The sequence below is a fragment of the Durio zibethinus genome, chromosome 3, assembly GCF_047325235.1.
Source record: "Durio zibethinus cultivar Kanyao isolate XHJ-2024 chromosome 3, ASM4732523v1, whole genome shotgun sequence".
Taxonomy (NCBI): domain Eukaryota; kingdom Viridiplantae; phylum Streptophyta; class Magnoliopsida; order Malvales; family Malvaceae; genus Durio; species Durio zibethinus.
This window is the reverse complement of record NC_143164.1, coordinates 3,311,167-3,329,576: the sequence shown is the minus strand read 5'-3', so window position 1 is coordinate 3,329,576 and position 18,410 is coordinate 3,311,167. Positions and strand designations below refer to the sequence as shown.

The window sequence follows — 18,410 nt, the reverse complement described above, 5'->3', positions numbered from 1 at the left end:
AAAGAGGAAGAAAAAGCTTAGATAAGCCATGATTATTATTATAGGTAAACATGATTGAAATCGTCGACATTAAAGAGAAAGTTGGTCAAGTATTTGAATACATATAATTTCAGCGCCTGCAATTTTTTTATTAAAAAAATATAATTTTAGATATAAGTTAGGAACTATTCAATCTAAGGTCGTCCCTAAAATAAAATTAAGTGAGAATCTTTTATTTGGTGCAGTCTGATAAATTTTCTTGGAAAATTAAATGTCAATCTAAGCTGAAGGATTACAAATTAAATTAATTTGTCACCACTTTCCGATAATTATCTTCTTGAATTAGGCTAGTAGCATCAGCTATCCATATCAATTAAAACGCAGCATTGTCAAACAGATGAAAGGAAGACTTTCATTATTTTGTTATATACATTCCTGAAATCATCAGAATTTGACTTGGTAATGAGGATAATGTATACAATTCCGAAGTTGAAATCCAATTCCCAGTCAGGAATATCAAAGCTAATTAAGAAACCAGAGCTTAATACTTCTTGGGTAGTTTTATCAACTAAAAATTCTCTCAATCGAATATTTCGGTTTTAAACTATTAGTCATGAATTCATGACATATGTTTTATTATTCTTTTTTTTTATTATTTTCTTCCTGAAGAAAATAAGTTTCTTACACAACATTCTAAATTCTGAAACCAAAAACTTTGAGGGACAACCAATGTGGGGAAAATGTAATGAGAAAACAAATAAACACAAAAATGTTTGCAGAGAATCATAAAAAATATGGAATCAAACTCTATCTAGTTCAATGGATAGAATGTTGGAAAGTCAAAGGTTTTATTTTCTTGTCCCCTTAATTAGTTATATTAATGCATCTAATTATTAACGTAGTAACATAATTGAAACGAAAGTGTTAGAATTTTAATATTTGATTTTTGACGAATATTACAAAACACGACATAAAATTTAATGTGTTGTTCCTATTTAAAACATGAAAACACAAAAACAAAAAAAGATTGCACAGCTCATTGAGGTACCAATATTCCCAAACATTTTAATTCTTGATAATTTTCATTTGCAAGTCTTAAGTTTGTCAGCTATGTTCGAAACCGATCGACAGTGACCAACCAGTTCAATCATTAGGAGAAATTTGCTTAATCAAATTTCCCAATTGATAAATAACAATAAACAGTTTCAGAACATGATTAAATTTCTTGGTTATAGATTTTTTTTTTTTTTGAAGCTGTAATTTTTGTTTCATTTGCTTGTCAGATCTATAAAACCATTCTTTTTAAAAGCAAATTCACAGTTCAATTGACAAATCCTGAAAAACATCTCTTTACAGTTGGTCGTTACAAGGTAACCAAAAAATAATAATAATAAAGAAAGAAACAGCTCAAAGCTATGATGAACCTGCAAAGTCCCAAGTACCAGCTTTTGGTTTGGTCTAAAAAGAAAAGAAACCAAAATCCTTCTTTTACACCTAAGAAGGAATAATTCCTATCAGAACCAAAATCTCGATTTCTTCAATGACAAGTTTAGGGCCCATTCCTTAAATACCCAAACTACAAAACGAATTGAACCTCTCTTTTTTACAGTTTGCACCTGTATAATTACATCAAAAACACCACTAGACAGTGAACACATGACAGCAATTTTGACACGACAAACTAGGAAGATTCTACAGTTTCGTTTCAGACAGACAGAGCGTTGGCATATTAATGGCCTCAAATTTTTAGCTATTCTATTTTTAAATGAAAATGAATTAAAGGTTGGAATTGGATTCCTTAAGACACTTTCTCTCTTTTTCTTTCAGCTAACCTATTTTAATCACAATTAGAAGTTATTGAAACTAAATCATTGTCTAAATTTTCCATCTTGGGTTTAGTTCCTTGTTTAATTGGAATTAGTATACCATTTAAAAAAAATTGAAATTAAACATAGTTGTATTTTGCAAAAATAGGTATTTTTAAAAATAAAAATAGTTGTATAAGAGCAAGTCAGTTAAACCCAAATAATTTAGCCGTCAAAATTTTACATTTAAGCTATAAGAAAGCCATGAATTCTAATTTAACATAAGATTCATTCAGATGATTGGTAAAAAAAATTCAGTTTCAAACGATGTAATAGCATCATAAGAATCGATTTCTATCTGCTATTCAAGTGAAACAACAGTCAATTCGCTTAAATTAGTCACTTCAGTGCCCGGTTGGTCTTAATTTGCCTCCTACTGTAAGTTACGAAGGAAGAGCTATTCATGGCCGTGTCAATCAGCAGCGAGATATGGTTAGTCAACGGAGGCTAACATTGTTGTGTTGCCAGATGGACCGACTGTTGGCGTGCAGAATTTGGAACCAAATTGTCTTTCAATTCCTTTTGCTTGTAATGGAGAGATTTCTCTCCTCAATTCGAGTGTTGTAAAATTTTCAAATTCAAAAGCAAAACTTCATTAATGTCTGATGTAGACTAGAATCAAACTATTTCTTGAGTGTCCCAAAACTATGATCTGCGTTCGGACCACAACTCACAATTGGGTTGCCGGAAACACCAGTCATAATTTTGTTTCACCCAACAAGAAGAGTCTGCCAATTAAATTGTGTGAAATTTGGGTATCCTATGTTATTTCTTCTTTATCTAAAATCAGTTCCTTCAAATTTCATTTTGATTTTTTCAAATTTAATAGTATAAAAACTTCATGTTTTGCATTGAAAAAAAAGGATACCCCTTTGATAAAAACAATGCACAGTTGATTATAATTATTTAATTTAAGATTAATTACAAGTTCATCAAAATACATAATAAGAAAAGAATCTAATCATATCATAATGTCAAACATTAACAAAAGAAAAAATAATTTCACCTAAAGACTCAATAAACAACAAAAGAAAACCACCTTATGGCGGCCAATTAACTCAGTTAACAGAACCCATAAGCTAGATGTTATTCCAACCTGTGGACCAATCATTAAAATGGTGAAATGGAAAAGAAAAGAGAAAAATAGAGACGTGCTTCATCGCCTAACAAAGAAGAATCAAACCAAGAGAGATAAAAAAGAAGGCTGTTTTCTGCCAAAGTCACTTTCTTCCATGTTATCAGAATCCTTAATTAATCACTGTTAAATTTAGGGTTAATGGACATATGTATTAGAGATTAGAGTCAGTTGCTTCATTGAATAACCGTCGGTGAAGGGCTAAAGGCTGCATGGAAAAAGGAAAAAAAAAATACTGGCCAACAGGTTACAGGTCATTGCCATATTCTTGCTTTTTATAGCATCTTTTTATTTGTCAAGTTAAGCTGTTGATGAATAAGGATTGGGCTATGAAATTGATTTTGGTGATATTAAATATCGCAACAACAATAAAATTAGATAAGATTAAAATTATAACGTTAAAATTAAAATAAGTGATAAAAATATGTATTTGGATTCAAATGATAACGGAGAAATTGAATATAATAATTAACTGTCTAATAAAAATTATTTGTGGATCCATCTTTTATGAAAGAGTGTACATGGACATTCTTCAAAATTTAAAGGGAAATTTCTCTTTTACACCTTCATAATTTTCTCTTAGATACCTCAAAATTAAAAAATAAAAAGTTTTGAAAGAAAATTTTCCTTTAAATACAATTTTCATCGGTAAAATTAATAAATTTATTAATAATTTTTTATATATATTATAAGCGGGCATCTCCAATATATATATATATATATATATATATATATATATATATATAAAAGTCTATTGCAGCCGAAAATAGTCAATTGCCATAATTGAAAAATGTGCTACTTCAATTTACACCTAGACAATGAACTATCCTAAGATTCAATAAACCAGTAGATCTTTTTCAAGCTGAACAGAAATTAAAAGAACACTAAGTCAACTGCACTGTAAAATACTATCTAAATGTATCACACAATGCAAAAAAAACTTGAATGTGATGCAACCCAAACTAGCTCTAAATGATTTGTGAATTTTGATCTATTTTCTTCATGCAAAATTTCAGATCTCAGATATTTTTTAGGTTAAACAAACCATCAATCTGTATGATTCACAAGTAGATTCAATACATTGTGGATTAGAAATGGTTAATAGGGCAACTCATATTTTAAATAACATATCTCCATCATACCTTCAAACATGGCATCAGAATAATTGGAACACAACATATATTTCACTCAATCAGACCAGCAATCTAACCTTGTCTATACTAGGCTTATAAAAATGGGGAAAAACAAATTACAACTCCAGATATGGTACGAATCTTGCCATTTGGGAAGGAAGCAACGCGTGTAAACTTAAAAGTTATGATATTTTTATTATTTTAAATCAATCATGGCTCTAATATAAACCATAAGATGCCTAAATATCCCATCTGAGTTGTATTCTTATTCTCATTCATGAATGCTGGCATGGGTGACTTCCTAAAAATATTGCAAAGCTAGCAATCTTAATTAACTGTCAATAATGCAACTCTTTGGCTCTTATATATGTTGTCTATCATTTAATTTAGTGAACCAACTTGCACTGTGAAATCAGAGTTTTGAGACTTCAGAGTTCAGACATTAAAGACTGCAATGGGTGAAACCAGAAATGTAAAAATCCAGGGTGATGTGTTCAGTTTGCACTTTGGATTATCCACCAAACTAGCTGATGAAGAAAGACAATAGGTAATCCAACTTCAAACTAATATATTACCAACAATAAGCCAAATTTCAAACCTTAGAAACATTCTAATCTCACTAACAATCTAAAATCGAAGTGGCCAGCTTCCTGCCTCCAAATTGCCTAATTTTAAAACCAGAAACCATCGTTTTCACTAATCAGAACAAGTCTCCCACGTGTCACACATGCGTGTGGGATTCTCAAACCCCATTAATACTCTCCTTCATGAGGCATTTATAAATAGGACCGGACACCCCACGGTACTACTGCAGCAAAGGACACCCATAAATACAAAAGCAAAAGCCCTCCCCAATCAAATATGTCAGCCCCATCATTTATTTTCTCAATCCTCCTCTTTCAAGTCCTCTTTGCCTTACAGCCATTTCACCACGTCCTCACCTCCGCAGCTGACGGTCGATGGCAACTTCTACAAAAAAGCATTGGCATTTCAGCCATGCACATGCAGCTCCTTAGAAACGACCGAGTAGTTATGTTTGACAGAACTGATTTTGGCCCATCAAAGCTGCCACTGCCAAATGGGAAATGCCGCAATGTCCCAAGTGACGCAGCTCTCAAAGTAGATTGCACGGCTCATTCAGTTGAGTACGATGTTTTGACTAATAAGCTCAGGGCTCTTATGGTCCAAACCAACGTATGGTGCTCTTCAGGCGCTATCACGCCTGATGGTAATTTGGTCCAAACCGGTGGTTTCAATGACGGTGAAAGAAGGGTCAGAGTTTTTAGCCCATGCGGGACCTGCGATTGGAAAGAACTACCAGATGGATTGGCAGTCAAAAGATGGTATGCCACCAACCATATCTTGCCAGATGGAAGACAAATTATTGTCGGTGGTCGCAAACAATTTAACTACGAGTTTGTTCCTAAAAATATTGCAGCCAACACGTTCAATTTGCCTTTCTTGTCGGAAACCAATGACAAAGGAGTAGAGAACAATCTCTATCCTTTCGTTTTCCTAAATGTTGATGGAAACTTATTTATTTTCGCAAACAATCGAGCTATTTTGCTTAACTATGTGAAAAATAAAGTTGTGAAGACGTATCCAAATATTCCAGGTGGCGATCCTAGAAGCTATCCAAGCACTGGCTCAGCTGTCTTGCTTCCATTGAAGAACTTGAAAGCACCAGCTATTCAAGCTGAAGTTTTGGTTTGTGGAGGTGCTCCTAAAGGATCTTTTGTCCAAGCCTTACGAGGTAAGTTCATTGGAGCCTTGAACACTTGCGCCAGGATCAATATAACCGACCCCAACCCACAGTGGGTCATGGAGACTATGCCTCTAGCTAGAGTTATGGGAGACATGTTATTGCTTCCAAATGGCAACGTTTTGCTCATCAACGGGGCAGGTTCTGGATCAGCAGGATGGGAAATGGGTAGGAACCCGGTTTTAAATCCAGTCTTGTACCGGCCTGATAGCAAAATTGGGACACGGTTCGAGACACAAAACCCCACAACAATTCCTCGGATGTACCACTCCTCAGCAGCATTACTTCGTGATGGCAGAGTTTTAGTTGGTGGAAGCAATCCTCACGCGTTTTACAAATTTACAGGGGTTCTTTTCCCTACTGAACTAAGCTTAGAGGCATTCTCTCCGGCATATTTGGACGCTAAATACAATAACTTACGACCGACAATCGTTGCTCCAAAGTCAATGTCCGGGATTAAATACGGGAACAAATTAACAGTTCAAGTGGTGATTACGGGTAATGTAGCTCAAAACTTGGTGTCTGTAACAATGGTGGCACCACCTTTCAATACACATTCATTCTCTATGAATCAAAGGCTGCTTGTACTTGGAAATGACAAGCTAACGGCTTTGGGGAAATCAACGTATAACATTGATGTCACGACGCCAAGTTCAGGTAATCTTGCGCCAGCAGGGTTTTATCTTATATTTGCGGTCCATCAAGGCATTCCCAGCCAGGGCATTTGGGTCAAATTGCAGTGAAGAAAAAGAAAAAAGATTCATTTAAATAAAGGTTTGTACTAATTTGTATGTTCAGAAAGATAATTTGATTTTCCCCACTCTCTACTTCTTGTTATTCTTCTTCAAGATGTGAAAGTTTTTTTTTTAATGTTTCAGCAATTTCTGCCGATTGCTTTTGTACAACTAGGATACCATCTTGTAACAATATCCTCTACATGTAAGAGTATCTACAAAGTTCGATCAATAAAGAGGATGTGTTTTAATTGCTTGTATCTTCCATTGTCATTGCATTTTAAGTTAATTAGTAGTTACTTGTTGATTAATTGTAAGTGCGTAAATGGCAGAACACATTATCACAAGGACAAAACAATCAAATCCGAAACATGAAAATTACTTTGTCTTATTTCAAGTTAATTCTTTCGCAATTCATATTATACTAAGTCGCGCAAGTGATGTAGAACTAAACTAGTTAATTTAAACATACATGCATGCATGATTTTTACAAACACTAGTATCATAACGTATAGATCTGTAAATCTATAACTAAACTTAATAAGAAAAGTCACCACTAATAATTTTTACTTAAGCGTGATTGACCACCTAATGAATCTATCCTTTTAAAAAACTCTTAAGCTTGACTAAAAATTATTAAAAGAATAAATTTTGGTATACTAATTAGAACATGATTCAAGAACTCGATTACATATAAGTAAGGTTATAGCACTCTCACATGCCCATCCAAAGGATGTTACTATTTTATTTTAAATTATCCTAAGGTTTTTATTCTAATGATCTTAAATTTTAATGTTGAATATTGTAAATAACTTTAAGATTCTCTATCAATTTGATAGAAATTTTAAAAATACTTCATCACCTCAAGAGTATATTTATTTTCTTGAAAAGGTTCCATCGTCGGAAAAAGATTTAACCATTATTTTATTTTATTTTATTTTTTAAAAATATATATTATCTATCCACCATTTGGACCAAAATTAAAAATATCTTCTGACCTAGAGTTTTTTAGATAATAAATCATTTGCGATTACTAAGAATTTCATCATCGAAATTTATTTTTATTTTTTACTTTACTTTATTTTTAAATTTTTCACCATTTTGGTCTATTTAAAAAAAATTTTCATTAGTTTCTTAATCTTTGAAAAGAAAATAATATGATAATTATTTTTTTTAAGTTTCATTTAAATTTTTTTACTATTTGGAATAAATTTAAAAAAAAATTCTCACCTAGAGATTTTTTAGAAAATTTATCATTTGAAATTTCTAATATTCTCATCTTTGGATAATTGTTAAATATTTTTAATCAGAAATTTTTTTATTTGGAAAAGAATACAATTATTTTAATTTAAATTTCATCTAAATTATTCCACAATTTGGGATAAATTTAGAGAAATTTCTCACCTAGAGATTTATTAAGAAATTTATCATTTAAAATTTCTAACAATCTCATCATTAGGTAATTCTTATTTAATTCCAAAATTAAAAATTTTTATTTTTTTAAATTAAAGATAAATATTAATTATTATTATTATTTAAACTTTCTTTAAATTATTTCATTATTTAGGACAAATTTAGAAAAAATTTCTCATATAGGAATTTTATAAAAATTTATCATTTAAAATTTTTAAAAATTTCATCATTGGATAATTATTATTTATTCTAAAAAAAATTTTATTTTGTTTTATATTTTTTTTACTTTTCCTAAAATTTAATCATGCAAAAATAAATAAAAAATAAATAAAAAATAAAAATACCAAAACAGAAAAATGACTCAGTTCATCTAGAGAACTCAGGTCGGCTGTAGGCAGAGGAAGCAACTGGAATGGCACGGCTAGCAGCTCTGCTTAGCGTGAGCTAGGGACACAGGTCAGAAACAGGTCAAGCACTACAGGTCAGGTCACCCTCTAGAAAACATGTGAATCCTGAGTTCTTAAACACCCAAAATGACATCGTTTAACAATAGTATAAAAGATCAAATTCTTTCTTTTTTCTTCAGATTTTTTCTCTCTCTCATCTCTTCTCTTTTTTTTCTCTCTCTAAAACTCAGATGAACTTCGATTGAATATTCATCAGATTCTAAAAATTTTGTTAGAATCTGGGTTGAGTCGTCAAAAGTTCATGGAAAGTTCAACGATTTCTTAAAAATCAATGCTGAAAACTGATAATCCTGTTGAAAAGTCATCGAAATCTTCAAAGATCGTAGAAAAATTCAACCAAAATCTAGAAATTTTTTGAAAAAATTTCCAAAAAAAAATCTTTTTAAACCCAAAATTCTCTTAAAAATTTTCTTACTCTCCGGTTACTTTTGCATATATTTTTTTATTTATCTTTATGTGTATTTTTTCCTTCTGTGTATGTATGTATTTATAAGATTATGATAAAAAAAAACCTAATCCAAAAAGGATTTTGATTCCTTTTAAATTTTAACTTTAGATTTTAAGTCCAATCCAAACATAGACAAACAATTTCGTTTAAACTCAAACACTTGATTTCTTTTTCCTTTTTTTTTCATTTTTATTATTTATTTTTTTAATTAACAGAAACAAGTAAAACCTCAGATAAATTAAAGTGCCTACAGCTGCCCTTTTTTTCACATTTTTTGTGAAACAAGAATTGTGCAAAGACATAAACAACCCAATCAAGAATCAACTTGACACTTTTTTTAAGCATACTCAGACTTTTTGCACAACATAAAAACTCTTTTAAACAGAAGCTCTACAACTTTTGAGAAATAAATAAATCTCCTCTAGGCAGAGACTCAACAATTTTTGAAAAATAAATAAAGCTCCTCTAAACAGAGGCTTAACGACTTTGAAAAATAAATAAGGCTAATCTAAATAAATGCTCAATGACTTCAAAAAATAAAAAAGACTCATCTAAATGAAGGCTCAACGATTTTTGAAAAATAAATAAAGTTCTTCTAAACAGATGCTTAATGACTTCAAAAAATAAATAAAGTTCTTATAAGCAAAGGCTTAATGACTTTGAAAATAAATAAAGCTCTTTTAAGTAGAGGTTCAATAGCTTCTAAAAAATAAATAAATAAACAAATAAAGCTCATCGACAATCATGTCAAAAGGTCATATGAATCATCAAAAGAAATCATAAGAGATTATGCCTAAAGGTCTTACAAATCATCCTTCAAATAGAAGAATGCTCATTTGAGCAAAGCTTCATAACATTTATAACTGTTTTTCTTGAAACATCCTTTTTCAAGGATCAGAATCTTACCCTTTTTTCTTTTTTCAAATGAGAATTTAAAATTCTTTCATTGGAAAGTTTTTATATCTATTTTCTTCAAGTAGAATCTTGAAATATCCATGCTTCTTAAATTTATGCACTAAACATTCCTAAATGTAATGCATGCTCGCACTAAACATTTAAAAATGCTATGTATGCTATGCTAATGTAAAGCTTTCCTCCAAAAGTTTAAAATCTCTTGTTATGAAAATTTTCAATCTTTCATCAAATTTAAAACTTTGTAAAAAATGTCATGATAATGATGCAAATGCTTTCTTAATGATGCAAATACAACAGTTTAGATTCTCACAATACTACATATGTCATATTCTAAGTCGTGATTCAAATGTTTACTGCATGATGCAAGTACATAGCCAAACCAAATTACACACATATATTGTTCAAACTACAATGCAAATGTAATACATATAATGCAAATGTCACTAACATTAATGCCATGAAATTCTAATTAATTATGGCAATATGATTCTCAAAACTTCATCATCTCTCATTTTCCTTTTTAGCTTCTTAGCACTAGCTATTTCATAAGAAATTCTATCAACTAATCTATTATTATATTCATCATTTGATCCCACCATATGTCTTTTTAAATCATCTTTTTAAACTTTTACTATCTTTTAATTTTTTACCCCCATCATCTTGGATTTCTTTTCAAAAGAATACAGGAATCTTTTATGAACATTATCATTTCAAATTATGACAAATATAATTCAATCAGATTTTTATTTATTTATTCTGAAGATGCAAAAATAAAAAAGTACAAGATAAATTGGTACAATGGTAATCAATGAGTCAGGTACAAAAACAAATAGACAAAGGAACAAGTTCAAAGCATATCACTAGAAATGGTATTGAATGGTACCACAATATCCAAACAATGAATACTTAGACAATTCTTAACATTAATCCAAAATTCTTTTTCAAAAACTCATTCCATTAACTTTTAAAATCATTTTTAGCTAATTGAACTTTGCCTAAACTTTGATGGATCTTTATATATCTTTAATCTTTCACATATTTGAACTGTCTATCCAACTTTCATCTCAGAAGTTTTTTCTATTCAAATCATCTTTTCAGGTTTTTAATTTGAGTATTCATTTTCTCTTTTTTTTTTTACATTTTTTCCATTTTTATTTTTCATTTTTTCACTTTTTTTTATTTTTTTCATTTTTCAGTTTTTCCTTTTGCCATTTTCATCCATTATTGATATCTCTCACACATTAATCTCTAAAATAACATAGTATGATTTCATTGTTCAATCTCAAGCATGCCTTAGCCCAATATAGGATCATTCAATTTGACTATTCACATTTGATCAAATTAAACTTTTAAATGTTGTAATGTAGGCTATGGTAAGAGGTCATGAAAAAAATGGATAAAATAGGCTCAAAACATATATTTAAAAGGTTTAAAACTAAATGATCATTTCTCTTCATTTGATGTAACTTAGCATTTTACCCCATTCCACATCATTTCACTATTTTTTCTTCTTTCATTTATCTTATTTCTCACAAAAAGATTCTTATTACTTTGCCCCAACTCATTTGTAGTATTCATTTTTTTTTTTTTGTAAAAAGGTTCTTCTTTCCCCTTCTTTTTTTGAGTCTCTATTTTTTATAAGAACTTTTGTAATCTTTTACCTTTTTTTTTAAAGTATGTTCTTCTTAAAATTTATCTCTCAGTATGGAAGGTGATCTTTAATTAGGGTTCTTTAGAAAAAAATTTCTAATAAACTTAAAAGAGGTAACAATTGATGGTTTTACAAATGGTAAAGCAAATATGGTTATTTTTTTCTCAAACATGAATACTTTCTTTGAAAATCATCTATTGAACAAAAATAAACTCATAGATCTTTGTAAAAGACTGTATATCTTCAAAATATATCTATTTTATATATACTATCAGCTTGTTTCTTTTGCTTAAATAGTCTTCACAGATTGAATGAGTTTTTAAAATTAAATCTCTAAATTATTGTTATCATTGTCTAAACATTCATCATTTAAAATTTGATAATGGGAATAAAAAGATATAACAAAGGATGGAATAATGGTTTGAATAAAAGAGTAAATGCAATGAAATGCATCAACTTACCTTTTATTAAAATAATAAAAAAATAAAATTTTATTATATAAAATAAATCTTAACATTACTCTGAAAGAAATCTCAAAATGACAAGTAACTTTCAACTAGCCTTAACATTCTTATCCTTTTCAAAATTATGCCTCCATGTGATCAGGTGAAGATTTTTATTGACATCTAGCCCCTCTGATTTGTTGAAACTCACCAAGCCTTTTCAGATCAAACTTGTTCTTGATTCTCACTTAGAGCATTGACATTGTGATTAGGTAATGGATTGTCATTAACATTAAGTTTGTTATCCCTTCTGTATCAAGGTTTAGCATTCTATCCTTAATCAATCATTGCACTTTATGCTTTAGGGTAATGTAAGTTTTAGTGGAATGACCTGTAATTTCATAATGATAGTCACAGTAGGCTGTAGGATCATATCACTTGGGATAGAGTAGCTTGAGTAGCTCTAAATGGTTGGGGCAATCAAGTGGTTGTTGTAAAACTCTCAGCATAATTTCATATAAGTCATAAGGATTAGATCAAATATAAATTTTTCTCGAGTAATTCATAGCACTCATAAACCATTTGTTGGGCTAATAAGGTTTAATTTGAGGTCTTGTAGAAAGTTGAGTGTTAGGACTATACATAACAGCTTGGGGTCTAAAAGCATGTTGATATGTTGGTGGATAAAATGGTTATGGGGTAGGCTGATAAGGGTAGGGTGAGGTATTATCCATTGCAGGGTAGTATGAAGAATAACCTTATGGTGAATGAGGTTGATAACCCTTAAACTATTATTTATCAAAGCTTACAGCTTCAGCTTCAATCTCTTTCTTTTTTGTTGCCTTCTTACTAGAAGCTTCCTCTTCTTCAAACTTGCCATTCTTAATGGCATTCTCAATGATTTCACCTGAGATCATCATGTTGGTAAAATTTTTTATTGTATTCTTTATCATCTTTTCATGATAAAATGATTTTAAAGTGCTAACAAACAACACTATAATCTTTTTCTCAATTAAAAGATGCTAAACTTGAGTAGCTATGTCCCTCTACCTTAGGGCATACTTTTTGAATGATTCAATTATTTTTTCTCTATATTCTGTAAGAAGATCAAGGGTTAGATTTATGATATACCGATATTGGTTGATGAAGTCACGAGTCATATCACTCCAGGGCTAAATGTGGATCCTATCTAGCTGGACATATCATCTAGCAATAAAACCAATAAGATTATCATAACATTTAGATCTGGAGATCTATCGCTAGACATTAACTTTAAAGAGTCTCCACCAATCTTTTTTGTTTAGGTGTGATTGGCCACCTAAGAAATCTATCCTTTCAAAGAACACCTAAGCTTGACTAATGGTCCCTAAAAGAAATATGTTCAGGTCTATCAACTAGAATGGGGTTCGGGAGTTTGGTTACGAATGAGGAAGGTTATAGCACCCTCATAATGCCCATCAAAGGATGGTACCAACTTGATTTCATATTACCCATTAAGCCTAAAAAATTTATCAAGTAATTAATTATTAAAAACTATTCTTGATTGACTCCAATACTTTTGACAGAAAATTAAGAAAAATCTTCTCACCTCAAGAGTATGTAAGAAAACTATTATTTTACTTACAGAGACTCCATCGTCAGATTATGTAACATTAAATAAATTACAAAAAAGAAAGAAATAAAATAAATAAAATAAAATAATAAAAAAGAATAATGATTCACCTTTTGATATAAATCTTTTTCTTTTCATTTAAAAAAAACTTATTGCTTTTGTATAAGAAAAATTGATACTTTCAACTTTTCCTTAAAGTAATTGAAATTTTTTATTTTAAAGGAAAATTGATACTTTCAATTTTTTCCTAAAAATATTTTTTAAACTTTTTATTTTCAGGGAAACTGATACTTTCAACTTTCCCCCCCAAAATGTTTTTGGCAATTTTTATTTTAGAAACTTTATTTTTAGGGAAAATTGATACTTTCAACTTTTTCCCCCCAAAATAAAATGTTTTTGGCAATTTTTATTTTAAAAACTTTATTTTTAGAAAAAATTGATACTTTCAACTCCCCCCAAATGTTTTTGAAAATTTTTTATTTTAGAAACTTTATTTTTAAGAAAAATTGATACTTTCAACTTTTTCTTAAAAATATTTTTAAAATTTTTTTTTATTTTTAGGAAAATTGATACTTTCAACTTTTCCTCAAAAATATATTTTTTTGGAATTTTTATTTTAGGAAAATCATTAAAAATAAAAATAAAAAAAAAATAAAAAAATTAAGGAATACCAAATAATTTTAATTTAATAATAATAATAATAAAAATTATTTTTTAAAAAAAAACTTGAAACGACTCGGCTCGACTTGAGAGACAAAAGCATTTCAAATGTGCGACTCGACCGGAAACGGTTCGGCTTGATTCGGTTGGAACCCAGGAGAAGAAGCGGGTCGTTGGTTCGGGTCACGCTATAGATCGGGTTACTCAATTGAAAACGCATGGATCCTCTGGGTTTACTAACGCCAAAACGACATCATTTTAACAAGATATATAAGGCTAAAAACTTAAACTTTCAGTAGATGCGTCTTCATTCTTCTCTCTATTTCCTTCTTTTTTTATTTCTTCTTTCTAAACAAAACTCAGATTTCGATTGAATGTTTTATCAAAATCTGGAAAACAAGTCGAAAATTGAGTTTTTCATCGAAATATTCATCGAAAAACTTGAATGTCATCGAAAAATTACTCGAAATTTGGAATTTCTAGAAATTTCCAGAAAAAAATGCCAAAAATTTGAAAAAAAGTTCTTAAAAATTCTAAACTGCCTCTAAACACTATTTTTGCTTCTGTTTTCTCTCTATTTGTGTCTTCAACTCTATGTTCCAACATCTATTTATAGGGATTGATCAGAAGAATTTTTGATCAATCCCAATTCTATCTGGGATTGGAATTCAATCTTTGAATCCAATCCCAACTCTGTCAGCCTCCAAATTCATGGCCAAATCCACTTCCATCATTTTTTTGATTATTTTTAATTAATCTAATCATTATCTCCTAATTAATCAAGAAAATAAAAGATAAAAATTCAAAAAATAATAAAAAAAAAATAAATAATGATAATAATAATAATAAATAATAATAATAATACTAATAATAATATTAAATAAAATAAAAAATATGGGCCTATCTTATCAATTTGGACCAGGACCAATTGATCCAGGCTCGAACCAAATTGGGCGTCTATAGCTACCCCTCTTTGCACATTTCTATGAAACAAAAATTGTGCAAAGATGTAGACACTTATTCAAGACTCAACTTGACCCTTTTTTTATATTTTTTCTTTTTTTCTTCATCAAAGCTCCTCTAATCAGAGGCTCAATGACTTTAAAAAAATAAACAAGGCTCCTCTAAGCAGAGGCTTAATGATTTGGGAAAGATAAACAAAGCTCCTCTAAGCAGAGGCTCAATGACTTTGAGAAATAAACAAAGCTTCTCTAAACATAGGCTCAACGACTTTGGAAAATAAATAACGCTCCTCTAGGCAGAGGCTCAACGACTTTGAAAAATAAACAAGGCTCCTCTAACTAGAGGCTCAATGACTTTAAGAAATAACAAAGTTCCTCTAATCAAAGGCTCAACAACTTTTGAAAAATAAACAAAGCTCCTCTAATCAGAGACTCAATGACTTTTGAAAAAATAAACAAAGCTTATCTAATTAGAGGCTCAACGACTTTTAAAAAAAAATAAATAAAGCTCCTCTAATCAGAGGCTCAACACCTTTTAAAAGAATAAACTGCACCTCTAAACAGTGGCATCACAATTTTTAAAAAAATAAATTACTCTTCTAAACAGAGGTAACCACGACTTTTGAAAAAATAAATTGCTCATCTAAACAAAGGCACCATAACTTTGAAAAAATAAATTGCTCCTCTAAACAGAGGCACCACAACTTTAAAAAAATAAACAAATGCTCTTTGACAATCATGTCTAGAGGAGTCAGAGATCGCGTTTGAAAGAATTTCAGGAGATTATACCCAAAGGTCTTACAAATCGATCCTGAAATCGAGAGATATCTTTTTTCAAAGATTAGAATCTTACCTCACAAGCTTTTTCTTGAATTTGAAACTTTTACATCATAAAGTCTTCACATCTATTTTTCCATGTAGGATCTTAAAATATCCCTACTTTTTAAATTTATGCACTATGCTTTCTTAAATGTAATATATGCCATGTGGAATGAAATGCATGCTATGCAAATACTGGCTAATTAATTCTCATTCAGTTATGGTACTCAAGTTTCTTAAGCTCTCTTCTTGGGCCTCAAACCCTTTATTCTTCGAAGACCAAATCAGCATAGCTCTCAACCATTTCCTTCATTTAATTCTCATATTTTTTTTGCTAAAAATCCCTTTCCAAATTCAATGTCCTTATCAGAAACTGAACATCTCAAATTTGCCTTTATCACTTTCAACCTTTCCAATGTAATGTAGAAATCTTTCATGCTATTATTTATTTATCAATCATTATTTCAATCTTAAAAAGTAAGAATGCATTCACACACTTCTTTCATTATAAGGTATTAAGGAGAAAAGAATAAGAATGATTAAGAAATAGTCAACAGAAGAGACACGTAAAGAATGAAGTAGAATGTCTTTTATTAGCAAAAAATGCTGGTAAACTTTAGCCATGAAAGAATTACAAAGATAGGTATGGGAAAACAATGCCTAAAAATGAACAATCAAACAATCATGATAACACATCTCGAGGTCTTTTTTAAAAAAATCAACCACCCAATGCACTTAATAACTTAGAGCTTCTCAGAATATGCTAGCCTCTATACCAATGAAATTTTAGATTTGATGCTGTGTTCTCTTTATCTAAGCTGCCTTTTCAGGTTTTCAACTTAGATAAACCTCCTATGACTTAAACCACCTTCTTGGGGTTTTCACCTTGAGTCTTTTTTTTTCACTTTTTCCTTCTTTATTTTTTTCATTTTTTTTATTTTTATTTTTATTTTTTCATTTTTTCTTTTTTTTCAAGCATAGTACTTCTTCACAGCATCAAAATTTATAGAATGAGATAAATTACTTTTATCCATCTCAGTTCGTATCAATGCTCCACCCGAGAAAGCCTGTTTCACTACATATGGCCCTTCTTAATTCAGAGTCTATTTTTCTCTATTATCGTGCTGACTTGAGAGAATTCTTTTCAAGATTAACTCTTCTTCTCAAAAACATCGAGGTCAAACTTTTTTGTCATGAGCCCTCATCATTCTTCTTTGATATAACTGACCATGGCACAATGCTGTCAATCTTTTTTCCTCTATGAAATTTAACTGTTCATAACGTTCTCGAATTCATTCAACCTCTTTCAGTTTAACTTCTTTTAGAATCTTCAAGGATGGGATTTTTACTTTTACTGGTAATACAGCTTACATAAATCAAAGAAAATAGAGTTACCCCAGTAGAGGTACATACTGACATTCGATATGCATACAATGTAAATGGAAACTTCTCATGTCAACCTTTATAAATCTCGATCATCTTCTCAAGAATTCTTTTTATATTCTTATTAGCTGCCTCGACTGCCCCATTCATTTTTAGATGGTTTGGCATCGAATTATGATGCTTAATCTTATATTGGGTACATATTTCTTGCATCATCTTACTATTTAGATTCTTAGCATTGTCCGAAATGATTCTTTTTTAAAGTCTATATCTGTAAATGATCTCTTTTTTTATGAACTTACAAATCACAGATCGTATTACATTTACAAATGATGCTGCCTCTACCCATTTCATGAATTCTCTCAAGCTGACTTAGGAGAATTCTTTTCAAGACTAACTCTCCTTTTCGAAAACACCGAAGTCAAACTTTTTTGTCATAAGCCCTCATCATTTTTCTTTGATATAGTTAATCATGGCACAATGCTATCAATCTCTTTTTCTCTATGAAATTTAACTATTCATAACGTTCTTAATCCATTCAACCTTTTCCAGTTTAACTTTGTTTAAAATCCTCAAGGATGGGATCTCTACTTCTATTGGTAATACAGCTTACATAAATCAAAGAAAATAAAGTTGTCCCAGTAGAGGTACACACTGACATTCGATATGCATGCAATGCAAATGGTAACTTCTCATGCCAATCTTTATAAATCTTGATCATCTTCTCAAAAAAATTTTTTATATTCTTATTAGCTGCCTCGACTACCCCATTCATTTTCGGATGGTTTAGCACCGAATTATGATGTTTGATCTTATATTGGGTACATATTTCTTGCATCATCTTGCTATTTAGATTCTTAGCATTGTTCGAAATGATTCTCTCTGAAAGTTTATATCTGTAAATGATCTTTTTTTTATGAATTTGTAAATCAAAGATCGTGTTACATTTACAAATGATGCTACCTCTACCCATTTCGTGAAGTAATCTATCATCACAAAAATAAACCTATACCCATTAAAATCCTTTGG

The 18,410-nt window shown here is 30.2% G+C and overlaps 1 pseudogene across 1 annotated transcript; it reads left to right on the top strand.

Annotated features, from left to right (window-relative positions):
* Positions 1-4,907: 4,907 nt before the first annotated feature.
* On the top strand, positions 4,908-6,868 carry LOC111305699 (aldehyde oxidase GLOX pseudogene; annotated as a pseudogene). The gene has a single exon (XR_016340774.1). The product of XR_016340774.1 is annotated as an aldehyde oxidase GLOX pseudogene (transcript).
* The last annotated feature ends 11,542 nt before the right edge of the window (positions 6,869-18,410 follow it).